This window comes from Struthio camelus, chromosome 1 (genome assembly GCF_040807025.1).
Source record: "Struthio camelus isolate bStrCam1 chromosome 1, bStrCam1.hap1, whole genome shotgun sequence".
Taxonomy (NCBI): Eukaryota; Metazoa; Chordata; class Aves; order Struthioniformes; family Struthionidae; genus Struthio; species Struthio camelus.
This window is the reverse complement of record NC_090942.1, coordinates 205242444-205268652: the sequence shown is the minus strand read 5'-3', so window position 1 is coordinate 205268652 and position 26209 is coordinate 205242444. Positions and strand designations below refer to the sequence as shown.

General features: G+C 38.4%; 1 protein-coding gene across 3 annotated transcripts in view; it reads left to right on the top strand.

The window, feature by feature from the left end:
- The window catches only part of DDX10 (DEAD-box helicase 10), a 206030-nt gene that overhangs the window by 145731 nt on the left and 34090 nt on the right, over positions 1 to 26209 (top strand). The window lies entirely within an intron of this gene.

The window sequence follows — 26209 nt, the reverse complement described above, 5'->3', positions numbered from 1 at the left end:
CTCTCCCCTGGTTAGGCCCCCATACAAACCCTTTGCAATCCCTTGCAGTGTCAGTACATTGCTAGTTTTCTGGTTGCTTATTTAGTTGTTCATATTACTTGGTTTATGATAAACTGAAATTTCATTTAACTGCAGTGCTTTTTCTAATATATGGACACAGTAATGTGTGTGGTTTCTCCTGCTGAATCTTATTATGTTACACACGAGTAGTTAGAATTTGTTCTTGGCAGTTAGCAAAGTTCTTACTCCCTTGAATAAACCCATAATGTTCTGTGTCAGATTTTTCCTAGCTGGCCATGGACTGAGAGACTTAAGTATAGGAAGATAACTCATACTGTAGTTCTGAAGTGGAAAGTAATTACAGCTGAATGAAAAGATGAAAAGCCTAGTTATACTAAGTATTAAGTATGATTCTGTCTTCAAGGATGGCAAGCTATGAGAGCTGTTGGCATCATGACTCCCCAGTCAAGCAATAGCAATGCTCTGAATGTATAGAAAATGCATAATTTTTAATGTATTGAGCAAACATTTAGGAAAATTGTGGAATGAATGATTAACAAATGTCTTAATATAGGGAGAAAATAGCGATCAAATCAGGCTGTATCACATTCACAAATGTTTAGCAGCTTGTTAATTTCACCTCTTTTTAAGGATAAAAAAAAATCCCAGTGTCATATTATAGAGCCGCTGGAGAAGTAAACCTCTCCCTTTGAAAGGAATCTGTTTAGTTACCTGCTTACCCGTCCTACTCTTTGCTAATCAAATTAATCCCTCTTTACTATTTGAAAATGAATTAGGTTGGTTTCTATTACAGAATTATCTGTCTTTGTTCTGTGAGCGTGTACGTGCATATAGTATGCGTTAAGAGCAGAGCCTCACCCTAAGAGTCGTATACAATAAAAATGCAATCTGCTATCGCCCTTTTCGCCCTTCTCTGCAGCGCTTGCACTTTGAATTCTGTCTGTCAGATTTACGAGTCCTGTTTCAGTGCGAGAATGGCAAACTCTTTTTCAGAGCGCACCATGTAAATCTGTTATTACTTTGACTTAGTTCTCTTCCCGAACTGCTTATCTCGCTCCGTGCAAGATGCATGAGCTTGTGAGGCTTGTGACTCCTCTGCGCAGTGAAAGCGGCGGGGCGTTTTGTTTGGAGGCTATTTTTGCCGGAGCTCTGTCACCTTCGCTGCGGCTCACCGGAAGGGGACGCGCTGCCCCTGGGATGGGCTGGCGGTGGGGAGCCGGCACGCGGGCCTGCAGATGCAGGGGAGCAGCACACAACAGATGAAGGTGGCGGTTTGAGGCTGCTTGGTGCCTGAGGAATTAATTAAGAACACTCCCGGCCTCAGAAAATCTTGTCGATGAAGCTACAGTAGCCGAAGCTCTCCACAGCCCATGTGGGATATGACTCAAGCAGCTTCTAGGAGGCTCTTGGGTTTCATATATGAAAAAAAAAAAATTAAAACAATGAAACAGACAAAGTATTGAAACACAAATATCAGGAGTTCAGGCACTTTCACGTTTTCACTAGTGCCTTCAGAATATGGCTTGTGACCCACTTACTCTGCCACACACAATTCCTTTGGCAGTTATTTGCTACTATTATTTTCTTAAAAGGGAATGCAATATGGAGAGACCAAAAAAAGCAGAAAAGGTGTTTTCAGCAATATTAATGCAGTTTAGCAGCTGGGGAAAAGGACTAGATCAACAGCTACAAGCAGCCCATCACTTCAAAGCAGCTGTGTTCATAATTTGTTACTCCTTCTACGTACTTTATTCCTGTTGTTTGTATTTTTATCTGCTTTTCTTTCATACATAAAATTCTTTGGGCTACAGAGTATTATTTCGCATACTATTGTTATTAATATTATTTTTATTATTATCTGTATGCGAACAGGGGATTAGATGAGTAGGTGGCTTCAGTGTTACTAACTCCACCTTGGGTGATCCCTATGTGATAGATAAACTGGTAAGAAGCGAGGACTCTTGAAGGATGCTTTAGAGATGGTATTTCCTGGAATTGATGACCATTAATTATATTTGAATGCAAAAGGCTGTGAAATCAAATAAAAGAAGGGTTTAAAAATATATATTAAAAATATAAAATATATGATGTATGTATCATAGAGAGAGAGAAGACAAACTGGAGACTTGGTCTTTTTTTTCCCCTCTCCATTACAGATATTTGATTTTCTCCTAGTTTAGGATAATTTCATAACTGCAAATATTCACTACTTGCAAATGTGGTGTTTCAATATACAGAAAGTAAATCCTTTCCCGTCACTCAGTATTGATAACATTGTGGTCCTAAAGGCCTATCGTAGTCTTTGATAAGATTTACTGTAGGCTGTTTGAAAATGGTTTTGGGAAAATTAGGTAGTCAGGTTGTATTTTGGCTAACAAACTATGCATGATGCAATATGCAGAATATGTAAAAGTATAGGTGAATGTTTCAAGGCAATAGCTGGCATATTATAAAGGCTGGGAAGCTTTTTATAACACCACCCCTAGTCTGAAGCAGAGCCAGCTCCTCTGTCTTGCACCCTGAGCTGGGAGTGCTGACAGTGCTGTGCAGGGGCGGTGGCGTGACTCCGTGTACAATAGCGCTCACTGGCGTTAGTTTGGCCTAGAATGAGCCTGTCTTGCTCCTGCACGTGGCTGGAGGTGGCATTTCAGCTAGGAGAGGAAGAGCAAGGAAGTGACACTGGTGGGTGCTGCTGCTCTCATTGCCTCTACACAGCATCCCTCGCTGCTCCCGCGTGCCTTTGGGCTCATGTGAAGGGTTATGGAAATGCAGGGAGCCTGGCTGGGTGCAGGCCAGCAGCTGAGATGATAAGGTCTTGTGAACCATTGCTCTCTAGGGAGCTTGTTATCCATATTTCCAGGTAGCTCAGTCCCCCCTTGCCCCAGTAACCAAGGGCTGATTGTGGTGTACGTTACCAGAAGCAAGAACAAAGTCAAATTTCTGTAATCTATCACATACTTATTTCTTGATATAAATAATTAAAGGACATTTAAATCTCATTTGAAATATAAAATAGAGGTCGAAGCTGCAATGAAGCTAAACATGACTCTATTTCTCATTTAGTGAGTTTAGTGTTTTGCTGTTCTGTGCCTTAGAGCAGTTCTGATGAGTTAAGAATTCTAAAGTGAGGAAGGGTTTTTTATTTTTAAGAAAATTACTTTTCCAGTAAAGGTGTTTTCCAGAAGCATTTGAAGAGGTCTGTGCAATGGGAGGGCGACTAGAGCAGGAGTCAGGATAAGGTGCTTTTTCCAGCTCCAACACTGATTTACTTTGGGATCCTCAGCTGTGAACATCCAACATCATTGAAAAAATAACTGTATCCTAGAGGACATCAGCATCTGCTAGAAAAAGTTCAGGCAGTGTCTGTAAGCAGTGCCGGGAGATAAATTTTGCTCAGTCGTGACAGTTTGATGGATCAACTCAGCCATTGACAGTCCTGTAGCAATTGCGAGAGGGGAAGTGTTTGTGTACTAGGTATTAAGATAAAAGTAAAGCGCAATTTAGCTATCTTCCTATACCTGTCTTCTTGAACCTACCGCTATTCAGTCATTCTGAGAGTAACCTTCCCAAGCATTTGATGTTTTAGGAGTTTACAGCATAAATCATGTAGACTGGTTGTGTAGCAGTTGTCATCTGTCTAGTTGCTTAATAAAATCTTTGAGTGTTGTGGGTTTGACAGTGGGTGGTGATAGTAACTTCTGTTTATGTTTGACCCTCGGTTCCTGTGCCGTGCAGGCTCGATAAGATGATCAGTGTACCAAAGCTTTATACTTTATGACTTCATATTTCGTGAGCTTATTTTCCTCTTTGAGTTATTGCATCAATCACTTTATTCATTATTTTCTTAGGGTTGCAGTCTTAAAAGAGTCAAACACCACAGAAAACTGATTGTGTTGCATGTTATAAAAGTAATGTAGCTCTCCTGGGTAATTTGCAAATCGCTTGTATTTGTCAGTATGGATTACTTGCTTTATGGCAGGATGCAGGCTTTTGATAGGATTTGCCCAGTGCTATTATCCAAAGCAAAACAGAAAAATCTGAAAAGGGACAGACTGGCAGATCAGAGACTCCAAGGTCCATAAGAAAAACGTAGTCTGCTAAAAACCTAGGGAAATCCAGCTTGAACACATACTCCTTGGTGAGAGCGTTTTTCTTCTTAGAAAAGAATGAAGAGGACAAAGCAATGGAATAAAGTGGAGGGTTGGGAATGTTATCAGGCCAGAGAACTGACTTCCTCCTCTGAGTACTAAGAGAGATCCAAGCACTCTGTCTTCAGAGGCGCTTTTCATAGGATTGAATTCTTGCTGAATAATTGTAGAGCATTAAAAGATCAACAGCAGCATCAGTATAATAAATATGCTTTAACTTTTTCTCATCCCCTGCCCCCAACATACTTTTCTACTCCCAGAGGAATTACTACCGGAGTATGACATTTTATATATTTTATAAAATGTATATTTAATATACACACGCATATAGGTACATAGTTTAAGATTATCACAAAGTAAAAATGAAGTTAGGAATCTTGGTACTCTCTGTTATGACGTGTCTTACATGAGCACATTTGCAGAATACACCTGGGTGAGCAGGAGGCGCATACGGAAAGATGAAAACGTGACACATTCAAGCATTGATATCTGCGTGTATCACGTCACTGCAAGGTGTAATCCTCAAAGCAGCCTTACATTTTCCTCTCTTTGTGCCATGCTCTGTTGAGATCTTAACCAGAAGATACTTTAACCTCCCATCTCCTTTTACACTTCAGTACTTACCCTCCATGTGATTTGAGATACACGGGCTGAATGTACCTCAAGAAGTCTTTGTGCCGGGTGGCAAAATTCAAATGAGAAAGGGACTGGGATTCTAATCTCTTGGGAACCTCTGGCCAAGAGTCCATTGGGAGAAATATAATCTTCAAATTATCCTGAAAATTGTGCATCTGCTATGTAGTATTCTTGCTGTTGTTGGAGCTGGCTTCTGTTCCCTAACAGCCCCACTTATGCCTTGAGTTTGCTTGAGATTTAGCCCACAGCCTCATGGTTAGGCTGGAGACTCGAGATTCTCTGTATGTGGGAAAAGTAATTTCAGTGTGGAACGGGGTGTATGAAAGTGAAGGAGCAATTTGGCCCATGCCTCTTGTGAATACTTGAAACCAGTGGTTTCCAAATCCCTTTGATTTTATCACTAACCATTTCTGAGAAAGTCTGGTGGAATACCCTGCACCCTAATGACCAGAGAGTCAATGGTGAAGGGAAACGTGCTTTGGTTGTGGTCGCCTCTCGTGACCCAGTGGAAGGTGTTGAGGAACCTTTGCTTTAGATCCCTGCAATTTCTGCAGTTCAAGCAGGGTTTCAGGGCTTGATCCCTCCGGGGATCTGGAGTATGGGGAGATTGTGCGGTTCCTTGTGTTCACGGGAAACCTCAGGAGAGCGTCTCTAGGCTGTATCTTGTTAGCACTGTTTGATAGTTGCAAAGAACTTAAAATTGTTCCTCATATCAATTGTTCTTGATTGTGCACAGCAAAAGAATAGCAAAAATGTATCTGAGCAGTTCTACTCAACTACAAAATCTTCCTGTTTCTCTTGTGTGGAGAGGTTGCAACTGAAATCCTATTGAGTTAGATCCTTTTAATTAGGTTATAGTTATACGTCTTACTGGAACAAATTACTTAACCTGTAGTTTGGAAGTTGCTCTGGTCTGTGAGCACTTGCATGCTGTTTGCATATCCAAAAAGTGTAAGTAACTGGTGAGGTTTTTGTTTTGGTTTGTTTTACAATTTTGTGTTTGCATAGTTTCTGAATTTCGTTAAGCTCTGTGAACGGACAGAGTAATTGGGTACTGAAGGACGGATAGGACGTATTTTAACCTACTGACTTAGTAACTTTCCTAAGGGAGAATCACAATTTGAATGTCAAGTTTTAGAGTGAAAACAAAAGTCACTGATTCTGAACTACCTATGTTCTGAAATATTTTTAAATCAATGAATTCTAAAATATGTAAGTTAATATTTAAAAACATGGTAATGTGTCTCTATAGAAATGTTATGTACATTTTGCCTATTGGAAATAATTTGTTGATGATTCCCGTTAATACAGGACTTGGTTTTAAGTAAATAATGGTTTTAAGTAAAGCTGTAATAAAACGTATCTTTCTGGCTTTAAAAATGTATATGATCAAGTCAGTGTTTCCGTGTCGTATACCTGAACATATAGCAAGGAAGGAATCTTATGGATTAGTTTGCCTGTTATGCACGTCTGTGAACCTTTTCATTGCAACCACCAGCATGTGGAGAATTCTAAGTATGTTTACAAGATTGATCATTTAAAATAATAAGACATAGCCGTAGTAATTGCATTTTGCGAGGATAAAATTTACAACTGTTATTTTTAATCATTTGTGATATGTAATGACAGCCTACTGCTCTGTGCACAGTTAGCTGATGATTTACTAGTCATTGAAGTGATTTCTGTATAGTCTTGGCAGAAGCATACGTTTGAGGGGATGTGGCCCTTGCACGTGCCCTCTTATCCCCTGAAGGTCTGCTGAGATGAGGTAGTTGCAAACAGGATCAACCGAACTGCGTTTTCATTACAATGTCTGCTGTATCTTTTCACAGATTAATAGACGATGTAATCAATACAACATCTTTGATAAGCCTTGCATGATTAAATTTGTTTTAAAAATATAAATATGTTTTTAGTAATTTAGGACTTTTCTTCTTTATACTTCAGATATCTATATAAGATGTCCCTGACACCAAAAATCTAGGTTTTCAAAAATTTGATAAGTACCTCCTGAAAGTCAGAAAATAACACTTCTACTTCAATATGCTGTCATATTGTTATCTTTTTGGAGGAGATAATGAACTTTACCTAAAAGAACAAGTAATTCAGTAATTTTTTGTGGTGACCTGCAAAACTGACCCCTATGAATATAGCGGTATTTTCTAGTAGTAGGATTTTAGTAAGAGGCTTTGACAAATTGCCTTTGACTTAAGGATCTAGTCCTTGCGTTACCGGTTTAATAGGTTCGAAATAAATATTCTGCAAATGGTTGATCATTAAAAGAGTATCTCTGAAGATAAAGTCTGAAGACTTAATAATTTACAACATCAATTTGACCTTTTTTTTTTTTTTCCAGCTGACAGAATATAGGAACACAGATTACTCTTTTCGGTTGTATTCGTTATTAAGGCATTCCCTGAATTACTAAATTTTAATTGCTGAATTTCAGAGAGCTCTCAGTGAGTGTTTGATATACACTCAATGTTTTGAGAAGATGTGATTCTGTATTCAGTGAAGCATACTTGCTGCACTTTAAGTATTACACACTGGTCTTGGGTCAAGTGTGGTCTTTCCATAGAGAAGCAGCATTTCCCCTTAGGCACGCCTGCCTTCTGCCTTGTGATGGTATTATAATTTTTTAGATTTTTTTTGTATAGCTTAAGCACAAACTTTCCTGTAAAATTTGTTTATTTTTTCTTGTGTATATGTGGATTTTGTATATGTTAGAAGGTTGGGCCTCCAGAAGATTAAAGCATGGCTGCCAAAAGCAGATGATTCAAAGACTATAATTTCAAAGTCATGCCACAGTTGTCACTGAATTAGGTGATTTTTAATGCCAGCTTGCTTGTTTAGAGGCCTAATCTACTGAGTTTCATGCTTTTAGCTTTATATCGCAGTTTCTGTTCTTCATTTTTTAAAATCCTCATTTGATAATCTGATTAGTTAATGTTTCTGGTTTTTGTTAGACTCTGATAAAATGAATATCTCAATTCTGTTGGGTGTTATTTACATCTCAGTTTCCCCAGGAGAAGTAGTATGTTGGTTTCTCCCTCCTCTAACGTCTTAAGACGTTGATGAACGTCTCTTTCAAGAAACTCTTAAAACTGCATCTGATCATTTAGTTTTTAACCCCCCTCTTTTTATGTTTTCACTTTCAAATTTATGGTAAAGAAACAGTTGAAAAAATATTATTCCCTTAAGGGTTTTTTTTTGGTTACAATTCTGGGGGAGCTTTTGATGAAACATGAATATGTGAGAACAGAGGGACAGGATGGATGTCCCTTGTTTTTCTGCCATGTTAGCAAAGACAAAAGCTTATTGTCTGCCTTTATTGCAAATTACTTTCTTAAACTTCTAGGGTGTTACTCGCGAAACATCTCCAGTAGTTAAACTCCAGGAGGCTTACACTGTTTAATTCATTAGTCTTTAGGGAGTTTCTCATTTCTAGATAATCCCTATAAGTTTGGTAGCATTGGAACAGGAGCCATCCTTGGAGCCATCTTAACTTTACTGCTGAGCTTCAGCGCTTTCACATGCTACAAAATAAATGCTTTTCTTCATATCAAAAGAACAATATTTTGACATTGAGAAAAAACTTGAGTGTGTGTTTTTTTTTTTTTTTTTTTTTTTTACTAAAGCTTCATGTTATCAAAGTAGCAAGACTGGGAAATGAACTGAATGTGTGGCAATATACATGCATTTCATGTGTTTCTCTTGAATCATGTGAGTTTTGCTGTGATTTATCTGGATTGTATAGTTAACATTAACTCTGGATAGTTGGAGAATTAAGGCCTGCTTTTGCATCATTCAATCCAGGCTCTTGAATGTGGTTCAGCAAATAACTGAGAGGCTGCTTGAGTTGCTGTTTGAGCTCTGCTGCTTCTTTGCTCAAGGGAGGTACATATAGCTCCCCTCCCTTTTCCTCTTTGTCCTCTTTGCGTTTGTGGACATCAGAAGGAGCCGCGCTGCACTGCCCGGTTCCTCTCCACGTGTGAAAGTGTGCGGTAGCACAGGGGAAGCAGTAAGAGAGCTCTGTTAGTGTCTTGCACGGATGCCTCTCTGAGGCTAATGACTGAACCCCGATAACTAAGCTTATATGTATTTTTCTGTTTGAGTACACATTTTATCAATTCAGACAACGTATTTCAGCTCAATACACGTATCCAAAGAAACAGTAAGCCTACAAAAACCGGACAGAACTCTGTGTATTGCTGAGTACAGACACGTACAACTGGGAGCAAAGATGTTCCCTCCTGAGCTTGGCGTTTCCACTCCAGCATGGACTGAGTATTTTCACGCTGCCTGTACAGCTCTGACTTCTGTAAGCCTACAGGGGGAAGAGGAGTGCACTGGGCCTTAGTTTTGAACTTCAGGCCTGTTGCTCTTATTTCTTCCTCTTGGGGGAAAAAAAGAAGGGAGACTCTGTAAGATGCTGTGATCACAGTGTACTAATAAACCTAATTATTCTACCCTTTTTGATATTGTGATATTCAAATGTGCTGAAGAAGCAAACGGTAAGTTTAAAAAAAAAAAAAAGAAACCGGCAGTTCTAGAGTGTTACAAGCTGTCCTTTCTTTAAGTGTTTCTTTATGTTGTCTTGGACAGTAAACACAGACCATTGTTTGAAGTTACTGCTAATGATATGCCGTTTGTGGATCTGTTGTCTTCTATGTTGACTTGTTAATAGTGTCTTGTAGCCAGTATTTGAGATTTCTCCTCCTCTTAGCACAAATTTTGAAGCTGTTACACCAAGCTCATTTTTTTTGTTCCAGAAGCAGATTCCATATATGTTTTTAGCAGCAGATCAAGCTCTTGTTTGTTAATGTGGAGTTCTTTGTTGTTGTTCTTCTTGTCTCAGTATGCTCTTTGGATGCTTTTCCTAATACGCTATGTTAGACTAGACTGGAAATGAAGTTTTGAACGTCTTAATCTTCTCTGCCTCCACCACCGAACCTGAAGACATGGGAAGCCCAAAACAGAATCCAGAGCTAATGACCTGAGGTTTGCAGCAGCTCTCATATAAAGCTTTTATTTAAGAACATGAAATTCTGTCTGTGTTGGACTGCTCACAGAACAAGGCCTGCCAATCTAGTGAGAACAATATGTTCTGTTGTGAACAACATGGGTATGCATATGCCTCAATCCTGGCTATATAAATGTGATGCGGATGGCTGCATTTCATAAGTAAGCTGAATCAGAACTCTTCAAACTTCTTTATTTTGCATCTTGTTTTTTTTTTTTTTTTTTGTCCTGGTATTACTTTGAGCTTCTTCCCAGCTTTCCTTCTGTGTATTAAACTTTCTTGGAACATACGCTTTGGATGCAGGGACTCCACCTTCCTGCACATTTTGTGTATGAACTTCTTAAGAATGAGTTAGTTGGCAGATGAGCTAGTGTAGTCTTTCAGATGTGTTGTGATGGTACTGACATCCTCATGCAGTAAGGAATCCTAGTTTTAAATGAAGCAGCTCTGTTTTCTCAGCATCCCTTCTGTTTATATTCTTGGAATGTGTTGCTTGCAGCATTGTATGTAGACTGTTATAGCTACCGTCAGCAATCATAATTGCTACTGTGATGAAAATTGATTTGTGCAATCAGAAAACCATTATGTACGCTCTGACTGATAATCCTGCAGTTGCCAACGTTTTAAAATTCTTCTGGTGGCTGTTTTCCGAATTCTCCAGGGTCGTGTAGGCACCACGATTCCAGCTGCTTGCTGCTAAATTTTAAATGAGCATTGAAAGAAAAGGAAAATGCTCTCAATGACTCTCTCTCTGTTTTTTCCAGACAATTTTTAAAGATCTTGTGTTTTATCAGATTCCTTCTTTACCTGATATACTGGATCAGTCGTGCAGTATCCCATGTTTTACCCCAGCAATGCAATGCTTGTAATGATGTTAAAAAGAACAGAATACCTATCAGATGCATTGATTAAACCATACAGTTTGTTATTAGAAAACCCCAAACTAGTAACTAGCATATATGGTTATTTAACATAGTGCATGGAGAATCTGATAAGCCTCATGCTTCCCCAGGCAGAGCACTACCTTCTTTTTGAGGGAGTCCGGTAGGACTGCTGATGTCTTCCTGTGTTGCCTCCAGTTTTCCGTCAAGGTTCCTTTTCCTCATGGGAATGCACGATTTTATTTTTCCATCATTTCTCCATTTAATGTTTCATTTTCCTCTTGTTTTTCTCTAATCTTTTATGGGATGTTCCTTTTGAGTTTCCAGATTCTACTTTTTTGTTCCTCCATCCTCTTTTCTGCTTCTTCTGAAGGAGCTAAATTCAACCTGCTACTGCTTTCATTTGGTTACTTTCTGTCTTGTGGAAACTAAGAGCAGAAACTATGGAGAATAGCAGGAAGAAAGGTAATAGCATCATCTGGGAGCAAAACCTTAATAAATGTTTAGTTTTTTGGTGAAAAGTTTTTTCTGTCTGTACTGTCTGGTCAGGGGAATTCATAACTTTCCTGATGTTCCTTCAAGTAAATATACAGTTTATATTTTGCTGGGCTGTACAATTGTAGTACTGCTGGATAAATGTTTTTTTTCCAACACCACCGTTCCATTGTTCTAGGAGGAGTGAAAGATGAAGTCTGCCTTACAGCTCTCACACGTTCATACTCTCACAGGAAACCATCTGCTAAAAGAAGATCAGCGAGGATTCAAAGCTAATCACTCGAAAGCTTAAAAAAAAGCCAGAATTAAAGGTGTCAGTGCTTGTCCCTTTCTGTATGCATTTAGTGATGGAGATTGAGAGAGATCATTCTCTTCCTCCCCCTGTGCTGGGCCGCGCTCCCTGCTGAGCAGGGTCTTCTCCACGGACTTTGATTAGTGTGCAGCAAAGCAGGGAGGAAACTGTACGTAGCGCAGCTCTTCAATGCGTTCGTTTGCTCATAGCGCAAGTGCTGTCCGTTAGATAAGTGAAGTAGAAATCTTCTGAGAAACCACATGTACTTGTAGATTATGAGCAGCACCGCTAGCATTCAACCTTATTTGTAGAACCTGACTACTTAATTTTTGCAAATTTGATAGCGATCTCTTAACAGAACTTTTTGACTGTAGTTTCCCCAGAATATTTGGGTTTCGTTCTTTGCTGACATATTTATTTTGGAAAGAAAGGTTGGGACCCAGGAATCCTGGGTTCTTTTTTGGACTGCTAACTGTGATGTGTAAATTCTCTTTCCAACTGTGTTGGAACTACTATGGATTAATAGGACACCCAGTTTTTTGAAAAGGCTTCTTTGGGAGGTGTGAATCCATCGGGTTGCCACATAATTGTGAAACTATGCACAGTTCTGGTCCCCCTTCAGTTCAGAAAGGATGTAGTAGAAAGAGGTCCAGAAAACATGAGGAGAAAATTAAAAAGCTGAATTTCATGTAGAAAGAAGACATCTGAGAACAGATAGTCTTCACCTAAGTTACTGAAGCACGTAAGTACAGCTCTTTATTAACCTTTTCATAGGGCAAAGTCCCCCATCTTGTATAATTCCTTCTGAAATCAAGCTTATGGTGGACTGTGTGGAACAGTGTGGATTTGGCCGTGTGAAGGGATTGAACTCATTTTCCTCTTCTCCTTCCACCAGTCACTCTGTGCAGAAAGCTGTTAAAAATGGGCAGAACATTTGCTTTTAGCTGGATATGTGGAACGTGGCGCAGAAGGGCATTGTAGGGCACTCGAAGCTTGTGCTTAAAGCTGTTAATCCAAGTCCAGTGAATGACTGGTTTGCAAATATTTTGTTTGCCAGATATGTGAGACTGAGCTTCTCAACTTGTTTTTTTTTTTTTTTTTAACTTCCTTAGCATAATTTCTGTGCTTGTTATCAATGGAAAACGCAGTTTGCTGTACTGTAACAGCTGAGAATTGTGACTTGGCCTATGCGTTACTGTAATGTGTGGTTGGGGTAAGTGTATGCAAGCCAGGACTTTACAAACAGTTCTTGCAAAAGTGTTTGTGCCATTCCTACCCCTCCTCTTTCTTTTGTATAGTGCTTTCCCTAAGATCTGGAAATAGGTTAGCTAACTTTATGGTAGCGCCTGAGACGCTTAGTTTTTAGTGATGCTTTCTGTTTCATAGATGATCATAGCTTGCCTTGCCATGTGCTTGGTATTTTTCTGTGGTCTTATTTCCTCTATTACATTTGTGATTTTTTTCCTTTTGCCTTTGATACTTGCTGTTCCCCTGTCTTTGAACTTCCATTTTAGTGAGGAAAGGAGGAAGTTAATGTCTTCCCATGTGAAATTTTCTAAGTTGCTATTACAGAAATGAATTGTATCCATAATAATCTGAGAGATTTTTGTTCTCACATTGGTTTGCATTTAGAGCAATGACTGTGTGGGGCTCTTTGTAGTTACGCAGTGGGTTGTTCTTGTTCTGGGCTTCCCTTGTGCAGAGCTTTCTTGTCACTTCACATGTCGTGGTAGATTTGGGATGTAGTCAACTGACTGTTTAGACGAATGTGAGAGCGCCAAACGCAATTCTGTTTGTAACATGGGAGAAAATAGTTTTACGTCTTCAAAAATAGGTTGCAATACTTTCCCAGTACATTGGCACTGATCTTCCTCTTGGTTTGTGGAAAATGCTTCTGAATAGGTAGAACTACCTTGAGAACTGTTGTGCAAAATAAATGTTTACTACTGATAAGTAGAGCATTTGCCACAGAGGAGAAAAATCTCAGTGTAATGCTGAGATAGTATTTTTAATGCAGTTATTTGCTACTTGATTTTCTGTGTAGTTTCATAGATGGATAGCAACGTAGCAGTTGGAACTACTCCATAAATATATGTTCTTTAGGTTACTGTTTATGTGGTACAATATTTCAGTATATTGTATCAAAAATCAATTTTTTAAATTGATGTTCCAACATGAATTGATTTAAAAATTCAATGAGCAGTTTGTAATGAGATTAGACTTAGTTTGTGCAAGAAGAATGTGAAATATCTGACAGTGCATATTGCAATCCTCTGTTCGTTCTTGCTGGACAAACTGTAGGGGTCGGCCAATGCTTTGTAACTTTGGGTTGGCAAGATAAATTGTGGGTGGACAAGGAAAGGTGATTGACTAATTACAGTCAGAGTCAGCTTACATTTACTTGATTGATTTACATTAGTGACATTTGAGCTGAAAATTAATAAAGATCATTAAGTTTCATTTTAAATGGTTGTCTCAAACAATCCATTTTCTTTGATAATTTGTGTGCTATTAAAATGTCAGAAGTTATTAGCGTTTTTAGTTTCCCATCCTCTAATATGCTAGCAGATCACATTTGTATTTCTAACACTACTGCTTAAGAAAATCACCACTGTGTTCAGCATATTGACTAACTCACAAGATGCATGCAGCTTATGAAATTCATGCTCAGGCACTTGAGCATGTGTGGCAAGATAGTACGAATATTACAAGATGTCACCCATTTCTTTGAGTTTATATTATAATATTCCATTATTCTTGTTTAATTTTTTTAAATCATTCTTATGCTTATAATTAATGTCTGTTCAGTGCTTTCAAATAAGAGGTATTGATGTAGATGTTTAGTGCTATTACCTAAGTGGCAGATTTAGATTTTCCCTTAGTTCATCTTTTCTGGTCAAAGATGATGTCTTTTTAGATGTAAATACTTGAGTTTTGGGATCTTTCTAAGTTGCTTCCGTCTCCTTTGAGGCGTGAACGTTTTCTTTGTATTAAATCACTTTGTTTTGAATTTCAGTTAGGCTGTCAGTCAGGCAGATATTTTGATATTTTATTTCAGTATTTGTTTGCAACTTCCTTCCTGAGCAGCACAGCTTTTTACAGTGGTAAAAATTACTGTGACGTGGTTATTATACCCAGAAGTAAAGAGCAATATAAAGATGGATGGTGTTTCATTACAGAGGTGAAACAAGTACTGGAAACTGGCTCCACTGAATTGAGGGGGAGGAGGAAAGGGGCCTTGTTGAACATTTTAGCACTTCTTAGCCTCCCCCGTGCCCTCCCTCAGAGCCTCTTTGAGTCATATCTGAAAGATCTTATTTTCAGTGTCAGTTTCACCTTACTGCTGGGATGACAGGCACAACAGAAGCTAGCAGAAATTAAAGTAAAGTAGTATGTTGTAGCTCTATTGCAAGGCACGAAAATAAAATGAAAAAAACAATAATTTTTCTCTCTTTGTCTCCCTCCCTGTAAGCCATTACCAGTCTTGTGGACTTTGAGAGATTCGATATGCTGTTGTCTCCTTTGGCATAACTTTCCACAAAGGAATTAGCAAAGTGAAATAAGCCAAAAGATGAGTGAGTTTAAAGGAAATCCATAAGCTTCCCATGGTGGCAGGAATAAGAGGTTGCAATGGAGACTAGTTCTTAGTAGACTATGAGTAGATCAAGTTGTGCTGTATATTAAACAAAAACAACAAAAACAGGAATTAAAAAATTTGTTTTTCTGTCTACCTGCTTATTTTTTTTATGACTTCTGTGGGGCAGCACTATTTATTTCTGCCTTTTGAGAGTAATATACAAGAGGAAGAAGGAAACTGTCCTCACGAGAGAAGGAGCAAGCAGAGGTTCGTTGCCCTCAGCAGCTGAAGCCAGAAGAAAAGGAATGCCGGTGCTCCCTGCTCTCTTCATTTGGTTAATTTTTAATTGTCTTTGTGCAAATTCCTGGGATAGGAAGGTTACTGCAGGAAAGGAATTTAGACTGAAAGGATATACATTTTGAAGCTGGATCTGGAATGGTGAAACTGTAGTCTCAAGAACTTTTGGACTGATAGTACCTCAACCACATTCATCAGTAGATTGTTCCATTTATCTGATGCACATGATTTTCTTCTTCTTTCTATATTTGAAAGTTTCTTTTGCTTCTACATGGAACATACTCTCATTTCATTTCTTTTTCTCTTTTTGGTCCCTGAGTGCGGTCACTGTATTTCTTGAGATCCCCTTTTCATATTCTTCTCTTGGTTGATTATTTTAAAAAGGATTACTCTCTGATAACTTGACAGAAGTCCTGAATTGTTGACTGTCTGAAAGTGAGATTTTTGTCCCATTTCTGACTTCTCAATTTTCAATTCGTAAAATTAAGATTTCAAAGAACATCAAGCGATCTTTAAGGTCTTAATCAGGAGGGGAAGAGAGATGCTCTCCTTAACCAAAATGTGGTCTAAATTTACTATTGTCCATGAGAGTAGTGGATCTGGATGTTATGCTGTTAACGATATTTTTTTAAAGAACGTCATCTGAGTGTTCATTTGCGGTCAGCAAATGAAATACAAAGAATGACTATAAAAGAAGTACAGAACAAAGCAGAAGACATGTCTGCAACGCTATGTGTATTTCTCAGCACCGCATCTCAAAAAGGATTTAGAAAGACTGGAAAAGATGCACAAGGTGACATGGAATTATGACTTTCATGATTTCAGTGATTTTCATACAAGGTTCTCTATTCATCTTGGAATACAGACAACTAAAACTGTAGGCACACACAATACTGGAGCTTGTGGAAGGAGCTGACAGTTGGTTTTGCAACAGACAAAAAATTAAATATATGGAAATATACACTTAAATTTTTTATGAAGGGTATACTAGCATTTTAGATCTTATTGTGACCGGATAATAATAAAGTTTGAGTGTGTTTAAAAATAGAGCAAACAAATTTAGGGAGATATCAGTTCTCATTACCTTTAACTGTCCAAATGCAGCCTCTGCTTAGGAAACCCTACTGTTAGTCAGTGGGGATGGAAAGGCACAATAGGGAAGAACCCTTCTGTATGTCCCGTTTCATAATTTTTCTCTAAACATCCAGTATGGTTGCTCTCACAGGCCTTTCAGGATACTGGGCCTGCAGGACCATTGACTTGACTGAGGATGAATATTTTCATGTGCTTATTTCATGTTGAAGTAAATCCTAACATTGTTGTTTGTTTCTCACTCGTGTATGGCTGTTACCCTGACATCCTTTCTGTAGTTTGACATTATCAATCAGTTTGAACTTGATCTGAAGAAAAACACAGCTAGGCTGAGTTTATCATCATTATGCATGATTCATACTAACATTTAGCTAGAATTTATGCTTTATTGATTGCATCTTTTACTACTTTTTTTCATCTCCTTTTTCTCCAAGGACATTCTTTTTTCTGCCAGGCTTCTGAAGTGATCTTTTGTCCTAACTGTTTCATTTTCTTTTCCAAATTTCTATATTTTTTGTGGTGGTGGTTCCTATCTTGTTCTCAAAGTATTGTTTCCTCTGTTAAGTAAGAAAGAAGACATTGACATTGTTTGGGGTCTCTGTGCTCCTTTTCTTTCTTGTTCATGAGCTAAGCTCGTCGTTTTGCCTCTTAAGAAACTCTGTGAATTTAAGGCCTAAGGCCTTAATTCCCGAGAATTATCCAGAGTGATGATCCCAGATACGCTGGAGCAGACCTGTTTATTTTTCTTGTGTACTTTTCCCTTTGCTCTATCAGATTTACTGAATGTCTTCATATTTATTGATTAAGCATTTTCTTATTCATGATTCTGATTCACCTTGAATTTCCTCAGGTCTCCATACATTAACAAGCACGGTTTTGGCAATAAGAACGTCAGGACTGTGGTAGGACTGGAATTATGGGCCTTGGGAGGACAGTGTATGTGGTTAGAGTATGGTCGCAGGATGGATGTTCATGGAGGATAGGCCGGAGGAAGAGGATGAGGAGTCGCACTCTATGCTAAGGAGCCTCTTCATTGCACAGAGCTCACAGACATTATGCCAGGAAGTTCACAAACTGCACTGGTGACTGTTTCCTGGTGCAAACATAGGAGAGGTCAAACGAGAATTACTGTCCTTGACCTGCTGCTCACAAACAGAGAACAGCTGAATTGTGGTCATAGATAGCAGCTTGATGGCAACTGAAGATGGGTGAGAACAGGAAGGCTGTGAAGGTAAGAAGCAGAGTTGGGACTGTGGACTATAGGAGAGCAATTTTTGGTTTGCTGAGGGAATTGCTAGGCAGAATTGCCTGCAAAAAGGCTATGGGAAGGTTGTCTAGAAGAACTGGCTGATTTTTAAAGAAAACTTACTAATTGTTCAGGAATGAACCATCCCATTGTGCAGAAGGGCTCAGAGGAGATGGGCAAGGGTGATGTGCTCCTGGAGCTCAGGGAAGAACGTAGGGAGGGACTGACTGCAGAGAAAGCTGAACTTAACACAGAGGGCTTTGACCAGAGGGTGGTCTTTGTTCTGGATAAATAGCTACATCAATTGAGCTATGTATCAGCTGAATGAATCAACCAGCTGTGTAACTGTTTTTGCCTGAGTTAAGCAAAAGAGAGCAACTGTCTTCTTGAATTAGCTAGATCAGCATGTGAGAGTGTATACATGGCTCAGCCTAACATAGAGTATAAAAAATGAGTGACAAGCAAAAAGAACTTTGAAGAGAACAACAGGATTGAGCTGACTTCAAACCATGTATTCCTTCTTGGTGACTGGGGATGCCTGGCGTCGTGATGGTAAGTAAGCATGTTAGAGAGACCAGTAAGGAGAATCATATACAGCTGAATCACAATACAAATATTGCCATTGCTATACTCTATTAAGTGTAATTTGTACTTGTACTGTGATACATTGCTGTATCACTCTGCTAAATCAAAATCCCCTGTAATGTCAAATAACTTCAGATAAGCATGCGTGGTATTAAACATCAGACCCTGCACATCTGAGAAGTTAGTCATAGCATATTGGACTAAGCAGGGAACATCTCAGTGATCTAAAGCACAAAGAGGGAGTGTACAGGAAGCGTATGTTGCTTGGGTACTTAAGGACAAAGTCAGGAGGGCCAAAGCCTAGCTGGAGCTGAGACTAGAGAGGGAAATAAACGGTAAGATGGTTTTCTGAAGATATGCTAGCAGCAGCAGAAGATTAAGGGATTGACAGGGAGACTAGCTTGCTGATGAACAAAAAAGTTGAAGTCATCAACTCCTTTTTTTGTGTTGGAACAAAGCCTTTTCACAGACCTCTGGGTATACCCATATGGTTTGGGAAGGAGAGATATCAAGGAGAAATCAAGACAACTGGAAGGATGCAATGTTATACCTATCTTTAAGAAAGTTGAGAAGGAGAGCTCAGGGAGTTACAGTCTGATTAGCTTTACTCCAGTCCCTTGAGAGATCATGAAGCTTGTCCATTTTCAAACATGTGAAGGATAAGAAGGCAAACCATGCTTGACAACCTGCTTGCCTTCTGTAATGAAATGACTGGCTAAGTGGACAATATGGGGAGCAGTGCATGCTGTCTGCCTTGACTTTAGTAAGGCTTTTGACCCTGTCTTCCATGGATTTCTCTTTTGTAAGCTGAGGAGGTGTGGATGGAAGAACAGACTACCAGTGTCAGCTCATGAGGTTCAATAGGACAAGTGCAAACTTCTGTATGTGGAGCAGAATAACCCCATGCAAGCTGAGGACTTGCTGGCCGAGCGGCAATCCTGCCGAAAAGGAGCCAGGGGTTATGTGGGATACCAAGCTGACTATGTGTGAGTAAACGGTGTGAATAAGGCAGAGTGGGTTATAGTGGGTCAATCTGCATGGTCAGCAGATTGAGGGAAGCTCGTATTCCCTGTTTTGACTCTGGGGCTCTACCCAGTATACTGTGTCCAGTTCTGGGTTCTCCAGTTCAAGATGGACGTGGAGAAAGTGGGGAGGGTCCAGTGAAGTCTACTAAGATGGTCTCGAGCACATGTCTGTGAGGAAAGGTTGAGGGAGTGGGGCTTGTTTAGCTTAGTGAAGAGGAATCTAAAGGGCAATCTAAAATTAGCTTACCTGGAAGACAGTTACAAAGATGCTGGAGCCAGACTTTTTTTTTGTTAGGGTTAGAAGATGCAACAAGGGACGGCAGTCAAAAACTGTGCCTTGGGAGTTTTGAATTGGACATTAAGAAAAACTTGTTCACTGGGAGGGTAGTGCTTGAACTGAAACAGGTTATCCAGAGAGATTGTGAATCTCTTTCCTTGGAGGTTTTCGAGGCTTAGCTGGACTTGCCTGGTGATAGTACCACTTTGAGTGGGAGGTTGGCCTAGGAACCTTCAGAGATTTCTTCCCACCAACATTCCTGTGACCTACCATAGTCGGTTTTTGTTCTTTCCTACTAACTTAGAGTTAGGACTTCAAGTTTTCAGTCAGTAGGAGGTGAGCAGATACCAAGCAGTAGCTATATCTGGCACTCAAAAAATGACTGTGCCACCTGCTTGCTCCTCCAGAACTCATGTCTTAGCACTATATTGCTACATATGGTATTTTCTTTCTTTAAATAGTTGTGTTTTTCCCAGCAAAATTGTACAAAACTTACATAAAGGTCACAACTGACAGATGTAAAGCAAAGAAGCAGCTAAAATTAGAAGAGGTAAAAATAGAGGTAGGAAAACTATCTGGATGATCTTATCAACAAACTTGTGCTGAATTATGCTCATTAGATTTGCTCTGTTTATTAGGTCAGACTCTAGCCCAGACCTAATTCAGCGATATCACATAGAAGAGAAAGGTGCCAGGCTGGAAAACATGCATTTTCAGTTTTCACTGAAGTCCATCAAAAGTCATCGTGTTTCTAAAACTGATTGATATGGTCAGGATGTTGGTGTTTGGCCCTTGGCAGAAGGGAGGTCCGCTGTCTGACCCTCAAGAGGGGAAGAAAGATAATTTATGAACTTCAAAGATATTTCACTAATGAGATGATCTTAAATGTGCAGATATAAGACACGCTGGATTGTTGGTGTGTGGACTTTTCACACCGTATTGTTGCATTGCAAAAAAAGTCTTATATTAAACAAACTTTGTGGGATAATTCTGTCTAATTATGTCTGTGTTGTTGGTAAGTGCATCGTTCATATACGCTATGGCAGATGAGACAAGTTCCTGTATTTAACTTACCTTTGAAGGTGCTGCTACATGGACAAGTTATGTCAGGAATAAGTTAGGGGTTGTACTCTACAGCTTGCTGGCCTCTATGTGAACTTTATTCATTCATTCATTTATTCTTAGAAAATGCTAGGTTTGCTCCTCTTGAGAGTGATATATTTTGATTACCAATCGGATAAAAATATTCTTATGGTTAGTCAGTGGGGAACTGCTGTAAGTTCATGCTCTAGCTTACCCTGTGGTGTTTTTTAATGTCTCTATTCTCATTATTGGTAATACCAGCGATATTAAAAATAGTCAGAAAAAAGTAAATGTAGAGAAAGACTGAGAGAATTACACAGATAACATCAGTGTCTTCTGATCCACCAACTGAAACACCAAATAGGAGTGACATTTATAATTATTACAAATGCATGAGAATAAGGTTTCCCAGCTGCTAAAAAATATGCTATATTGTTTTTTCTGATATGCATTTGAAAGACAATTCCTTGTATAATTCATTAAGCATTGCATTTCAAAAACATTCGGGTTGAAATTGTTCGTATTTTGACTAGTCGTTAATGGCATTTGACTGTCAGACATTGAGTGAATTAAACTGCTAAAAGCCTCCTTGGTAGGAACACAAAACAGTATTAAAAATAAAGATGAATGCAGTCTGCGTGAGTAAAAGTGTTTGGTTTTTTTATTCCATGTCACTGAGAGCATTCAAAGTAGCATCAAAATATTTCAGACTTCTAGAATGATATCCCATTGTATGCCTGACTGCAAGATAAGTAAAAAAAATATATATATATCGGTTCTTAAATTCTCAAACAGAGAAGACATCCCATTTAAAATAGTGGTATTTTCTGGTTGTTTATGAACCATCCTCATGAGACTTGTTTTTAGGAATGCTTTCTAAAAGGCACTGGTACGGATTAAAGTAGGTCTAATGTTCTTGATTATGGTCATGCTTAGTATCCAGTAGTTTGAGGAACATCTAGAAGGTTTTTTTCTTTTGCACCATTGCATATCTGCTTTGCAATTATATTCACCTTTTGGTTATTTTCCTTCATATTGAATCTTTAAAATGCATCCTTTAAAAAGAAAAGTTCTGTCCTAGTCTGCTATTGGAGCTAAGATAATGACTTCATGGAAGGCTTTAAAAGCATTTAAAAAATAACCTCCAAATATAGTTTTCCCTTTTTTCTATCTGGCAATAGACTTTAATTTTACACAAGTAAATGTTACGTATCTGTTTGGATAGTAGCGAGCTCTTTTTCAAATCAAAATTCTTCTGGTATTATACATCCTCCTCGAACAGGCAAATATTTTAGAATAGCTGAATACAAAAAACAGATTTGTCACTGAATAAAACTGTTGATGTATTAGGTGAAAGTGTAGTTTCTGGAATTTTTGGAAAATGTTTTCGTATACTGTGGGTTACTGGGCTCAGTGACCGAGGCAAACCCCCTCCTTTCCTATATTACCTGAATTTTGTGTGCTATCTTACGTTTTGTTTTCAAGGAATTGAATTGTTGTTTCTAAATGGTTAAAGGGGGCAAACAGTAGTATTGTAGTAATTTTCTCTACATTTTATCTCCAGAAGAAGTTGTTACTGTCTTAGGGAAATTCCTATGGGAGTTGGCCACTGTTTTGAACCTATCTAAGGTCAGTTTTTGTGGGAAGAGGTTCAGTGAACCAGGGGACGCTGAGGATTGCAAATGAAAAGGAATTTTAAACATGTCAACATATAAAAAATGGTAATATTGTCTAAGTTGAAATACCTGTCAAAGACTTTGTAACGTAGTGGCTTTTCTGGCCTTGGTACTGCTTGGTCTGGATGTGATACTCACTTTGTGTGGAATCTGAGTTTACGCAAAGATCACAAGCAGTTGTCTCAGCCAGGTTTTCTGTACTCTGTAATCTCATTTTCTTGAACGTATCCTCAGAGTGAATGTTTTAATCTGTATGTTTTTCTATTGCAAATATTATCAGGCCAAAAAAAAAAAAAAGTTAACCTCTAAATTATTTTTGCGTGTTGGGATTTCGCCTTTATACTGAAACTGTGCACACGGTGAAAAGATTTGTTTCTGCAGTTGTTGTGACTTAGGCTTTTTGAGTTCAGCTCTGGTTGAAAAAAATGCAAAAGGATCAGGTCTAGAGTAGCACCTTGTTTAAATAAAGAGAGAAAATAATTGTAAAGCAAGCAGTTTGATGCAAATGTATTTAGTTGGAAGTGTTGACACAGCCTCCAGCTATCCAAATGTTATCCTGAATATTTTTGAATAAATGCATATGTCCTCATGGCAGCTACATTAATCATAATTCTATTAAAGCAGTCTCATGATGACAACTATTTTTAATTTATTTTTCCTAAATGGGGAGTTTGTAAAAAAAAAAAAAAAAAAAAAATCTACGTTTGCTGTGTAGCACATTTCTTGAAGTATCACAACATTATAAATGTAGGAATACATCGGCTGATTGATGCAGCTACCTCTTGGTTGAAACACAGAGGACTTTCTAGCAGGGAAACTTGTCTCTAACACCATCTGAGTGGTGAATTGACTAATTTATGTGGTGACTGACAAAGAATTAATCTTTTTTAAGAAAAAGGAAAACATCTTCCACCAGAGAGAACAATGCAGATTTTTTTTTTCCCTTGTTAATTTTGGTACACTGAGCTTTTGAATGAGTTTGTTTGTTTTATAACGTGTTAGTGTAGAATGGGTTCTACATCACTAAGGCAAATTAACTAGTAAGAAATCTTAAGTAGTGAAAGTGGAAAGATGACCGTACTTAAGCTAAATCTTAAAATGAAGAAAAAACAATAGCAACACTGAAGATTTTAGAATTTTGGGAAGAGCTGAGATTTTTGGTATTTGTGTGATATTTTTGATATCTTAATAAATCATGTTGTTAAAATGTGGAAACTCATGGCAAAAGTGGAAGGAAAATTCAACCACAGAACTTCTTCTTAGAAGTTAGTTTTCCAACTTCCTTTGACAGCAGATCTGGTTTAAGAAGTCTCTCTATCCTGATTCCTCTGTCACTTCTTCCCCTCAACAGCCAGAAGTTACCTCTATCTCTCATCTGTCCCCAACCACCTTTTTGTGTAACTACATATCAAACCAGGCTGTGGAGTCATCTGGCTTAAAAATACTTTTTTTTTTTTTTTTGGAGTGGTTTTTAAATCACAGGCTGTTTAATTAGGGTTGATTTAGGGTGTCACCACATAGATAGTTGAACGACTAAAGGGGGCAAGTTTCTCGTATCAAATGTGGTTTTAAAGCAAAAGTATTTGGAACCAGAGCCTAGCTTAAATGCTCCAGATGAGTCTAGTAACTTGAATTTACGTTTTTTTCCCCCATCTGCCAGTAAAGAGATTAAAATGAAGAGAGTAACCTTGTCATTTTCTAAATTCAGTGCATTTAGAAATAGGCCATCATTTATCAGATTATGCATTAACTTCTAGAAATACAGCTTAGTGTTTTCTTTAAACAAATTAGTGTAAATGTTTACATTAAAGTATCACCTTTGGAACTGGCCTGTGTGTTGAGGAAAATAAGTGGTAAACTTGAACAGCTTGTGAGAAAGCAATGAGAAGCTGGACCCTCAAGATATCTGCTGGTGTATTTATAAGTAACCACGTATAGCTACGTTTTCTATTAGTCAACTTTTATAAATAGAATTTATTTTGAAAGTGTATACTTACTCATGTAACTAGCTAAGCATAGTTGAACATGGTCTTCGTTTGAGCTCCATCTAAGCTAAGAGTAAAGGTAGGGCACTGTAAATCAATGACGTATAACATTTTACAGACAAAACGGTTTCACTTGAATATGCCCAGAACATACCGAGTTCAATTCTAGGCTGCCCTGTAAGTTGTAACTTGATCAGTGCAACATGTGCTAAAAATACAGGTGCTTTGTCTTGATGAGATTATAGAAGGTGTTTAGATTGCAGAATTTGATCAGTCGTGTGTAATATCAAATCGATAATGTGGCAGTTTTAACACATAGAAATACCTGTGAGATCCTGAAATGTTGCAGTGAGATATTACTGTAACAGGCTAACAGCATTTGCGTGCATCAGGATTAGCTTCACCTAGGAGAAGGTGGACACATGACTGTATTTTTCTGCTTTCACTTAGAGCAGATTAAAGTAAATACACCTGCCTCCCCAGAGCCTAAACTAACTGTAAATTGGCTGCTTTCTGTTCATAACTTATGAATGTTGATTACTAACAGAGGGATGTCAGTTGATTTGATTGAGAATGACTCTCATCTGAGTTGGTAGATACAGAATTAATCTTCTAAAATGAAATTGCTGCCGACCATCTCCGTGGGAGTTCCAAGCTGTGCAGCGGTGTGAACAACACTCCTCTGTTGAATGAAGGTAAAGCGAATGGTTGTTTAATTTTTTGCACTGGATGATATGGGACCCTGTTACTATCCGTGAGAAGATAATTTGCTTGTTGAAAATGGTGTTTATCTCAGTACTACTGGAGAAATAAATAAGTCTGATATAAATTAGGGTGGATAATAAACTTAGGGATGTGTTTCTCACGTATGAATTCACTGACATAATCAGTCTTTCTGCCTTCCAGGGTAGTATATTCTATTTTCTTTTGTGTGCTTGTACATATTGTATATTGCTTGTATATTGTAAATTCGTAACTATAGGAAAACGCCTAATTGATGTAGCTATGCAAATATTCTCTAAATACTTGGTATAGGATAGAGTAAATCGCCGTTCATATTAACGGAGCCTAAATGGAAATGAGTTGAGATAAAAAGAATAATGCAACAGGTAGTACAAAGCGAGAAAGAAAATCTGTAGACCAGCATTAATTGGTTTGGTTAAATGCTCAGGTAAATAAATTAGTAGTGATAATTATGCAGAGGGTGGTGGAAACATTCATTGAACTGTTAACAGTGTGAGAGTTTTCAGTGCGTGAGTGGTCCATTTTTTTGTTAGTCAATTATTTTTCTTTAAGATCTGGAAACTTCAACCAGTCAGTGAGCAGAGGAAGAGGAAACATCAGCTTCCATTTCCTTATGATAACTTTTCGGTCATTGGAATAGCTACTGCAACCCATTTCTTGATGCTGATCTGTAATAGCTGCTCCTGTGATGCTCCTAGAATACCCAAGTGTCGAGATGAGCATTAAAGCTTTAGATTCCTGAGGCAGCAGTGGATGGCATGGTCCAGCAGCAATGCTGTTTTACAACCAGCGTAGAGAAAAGTGAGAAAGCGGTATGTTGCTTATCGGCCGTTGAGTGTGAGGTGGTGTGACCCTTGCAAGGTGTGTCTTCAGGTCCTCTGTCTCCAATGCTTTATCTGTGTTCTTAGCCATCCTAACCTGTGTGTGCATCCTTACGTTCAGTGATTCCTTTTTAATAGTTTGTTTGAAAAAGTGACAAAAATAACGTGCATTCTCTCTTTCATTTTTAGAAAGTTGGCTTTGGCAATTTCCACTTAGAAATATTTAAATTCTGATGCTCATGTTTCTTTGTAAGGAGGGTCAAAGATTATATAGCATTTTTTATCTTTGCGTTTTGGACATCCTT